The sequence below is a fragment of the Geospiza fortis genome, unplaced genomic scaffold (assembly GCF_000277835.1).
Source record: "Geospiza fortis unplaced genomic scaffold, GeoFor_1.0 scaffold26, whole genome shotgun sequence".
NCBI lineage: Eukaryota > Metazoa > Chordata > Aves > Passeriformes > Thraupidae > Geospiza > Geospiza fortis.
Window position 1 is genome coordinate 2,112,100 of NW_005054425.1, and position 2,922 is coordinate 2,115,021.

The window sequence follows — 2,922 nt, forward strand, 5'->3', positions numbered from 1 at the left end:
GGGACACAGCCCTGGGGACACAGCTCAGCCCTGGGGACACAGCACAGGGGACACAGCCCTGGGGACACAGCCCTGGGGACACAGCTCAGCCCTGGCACACAGCACAGGGGACACAGCCCTGGGGACACAGCTCAGTACAGGGGGACACAGCACAGGGGACACAGCACAGGGGACACAGCTCAGTCCTGGGGATACAGACCTGGGGACACAGCTCAGTACAGGGGACACAGTGTTTTGCAGAGATAATCAAAACTCCACAACTTTTGTGAAAGTTGTAAAGCCAGTGTGTGTGACAGCATTCACAGGGGTCCCAGAATGAGGGAAGAGATGAGGATCTGACTCCATGTTTCACAAGGCTTGATTTATTATTTTATGATATATATTACATTAAAACTGTACTAAAAGACTAGAAGAAAGAATTTCATCTCAGAAGGCTAGCTAAGAATAGAATAGAATGCCAAAGAATCATAACAAAGGCAGCTGTCTGGGACTCTGTCCGAGCCAGCTGGGCTGTGATTGGCCATTAATTAGAAACATCCAACATGGGCCAATCACAGATCCACCTGTTGCATTCCACAGCAGCAGATAACCATTGTTTGCATTTTGTTCCTGAGGCCTCTCAGCTTCTCAGGAGGAAAAATCCTAAAGAAAGGATTTTTTATAAAAGATGTCTGCGACAGGGGTGTTTATTACAGCACTGGACGCGTGTGGGAATCGTTCCCCTGCACATGACATGGGTACTTCTGGGAACTTCAGGTCCTTTTTTATCCCCCTCTCAAATCCATATGCATACAATTTCACAATAGGTTCATACATATTCATTTTTATGAATTTCGCGTGACATTCGCTGCTAGTTCTTCTGTATCAGAAAGAATTCTTAGGTCAGGTTGAGCTGCTCTCACAGCAGTCTCTCTGTCTCTCCTCCCCTTGTGCAAGGGGCTAACAGCAGGTTTGTTAGCTAAAAGAGCAAGAAGAAGCTGAGAAGTAAGAAGAAGCTGAGAAGTAAGAAGAAGCTGATAAAGAGCTCTCTCTAAGGCTGTAACTAAGGAGACTGAGAGAAGAGAAATAAGAAAACTTTGCAGCTAGACGAAGTATTTTTAGAAAGTTAGTTGAAGTTACTGTAACTTTTCACCAATAGTGTTATGTTAACTTATTGTAGCTAATAGTTAAAGTAAAAGAAGCATAAACAATTAAAAAGTGTATAAAAAATCAGCTATGTTCAATAATAAAAAGTTGCCATCTAAGACTGCTTATAATCTCTGCTTTGTGTCGTAAGCACCTCAACAGCAACATCCCCTTATCTCTGTCCTTCACTGAAGCAGTTTCTCTGAGCCTAGGTTCTGCAGTCAGGCTAAATAGCTGTGTTTTCTAACCACAGACCCAACTCAAAAATGTACATTTCACCTAAATCAAAATGGATTTCCCCCTTGGAAAATTTCCACTTTGCCTCAACAGGCTGCTCTGCCAGGGCTTGGGGACCTGCCTGGCACCACTGGGAAGCCTCAGGAGGCAGGAGGCTCCCAAAGCTTCCCAGTGGTCCCAGCCAGGGGATTGCATTTAGGGCATGCAATGCGGACTTCAGAAGGAACTAAGAGGGTTTAACTCCTGTTTAAGGCTTTGAAGGCCTTAGGTTTAGGTAATCCTAAATTTCTTAGATGATGGGAAGGATTCTAGGGGAGACAGGAAGGAGGATGACGGACATGGTGGTGAAGATGGCAATGATGATGCTGGTTGGCTCATTAGTGTGACATTGTTTCATGTGGTTTGTGGTGAGTGGGGTGTCACAGACATCTCTTATGGAAAATGGATTCTTTCTTTAGGATTTTTCCTCCTGAGAAGCCGAGAGGCCTCAGGAACAAAATGTAACCAATGGTTATCTGCTGCTGTGGAATGCAACAGGTGCATCTGTGATTGGTCTCATGTGGTTGTTTGTAATTAATGGCCAATCACAGCCCAGCTGGCTCAGACAGAGAGTCCAAGCCACAAACCTTTGTTATCATTCTTTGCTATTCTATTCTCAGCTAGCCTTCTGATGAAATCCTTGCTTCTATTCTTTTAGTATAGTTTTAATGTAATATATATCATAAAATAATAAATCAAGCCTTGTGAAACATGGAGTCAGATCCTCATCTCTTCCCTCATCCTCAGACCCCTGTGAGCACGGTCACATGGGGGGAGTGTAATTGTTGTGCAGTATTCCAGACACAGGTAAAAGAACAGGCTCAGCAGGGAAAGGAGGGAGGTCAGTGTGGCTGCTGGGGCTGTGTCTTGCTTAGTCAGTTCTGGAATGAGAAGTGATTTGGGCAGGAATCCTGTCAGGGGCTGTGCGAGGGGTTCATGCTCAGCAGAGAGGCTTCGTCTGTGCCCTGAGCTCGGGGAGTGGGGCAGGGAAGGAGGCAAAGCCCAAAGGTTCAGCTCTCCTGAGCCTCCTTCCTCAGTCACACCATGCCCAGCAGCTCCAAGGTGTGCCACAGCCAGGACAAGAGTGTTGTTTGCTCTGGAGCTGTACAATAAACCTACAGTGAAGTTCAGGGCATCCCAGAATAATCTGGGTTGGAAGAGACCATAAAGCTCATCCAGTCCCACCCCTGCCAAGGGCAAAGACACCTTCACTATCTCAGGCTACTCCAAGCCCTGTCCCAGCCTGGCCTTGGACACTTCCAGGGATCCAGGGGCAGCCCCAGCTGCTCTGGGCACCCTGTGCCAGGGCCTGCCCACCCTCTCAAGGAAGGATTTCTTCCAATAAACCTGAATTTCCCTTTTTTTCAGTTGAATCCATTCCCCTTTGTCCTGTCAATCCAATTCCTGATGAAGAGTCCCTCCTGGTCCTTGTTCAAGGGAAGGATTCCCTCACAGGGAAGGATTTCTTCCCAATTTCCAATTTTTTTCCCACTATCCATCTGAACATCCCAGTGTTTGGAG

At 46.6% G+C, this 2,922-nt stretch overlaps 1 protein-coding gene across 2 annotated transcripts in view; it reads right to left on the reverse strand.

Annotated features, from left to right (window-relative positions):
* SLC16A4 (solute carrier family 16 member 4) overlaps positions 1 to 2,922 on the reverse strand; it is a 23,671-nt gene that overhangs the window by 17,814 nt on the left and 2,935 nt on the right. The gene's annotated exons all lie outside the window — the stretch shown is intronic.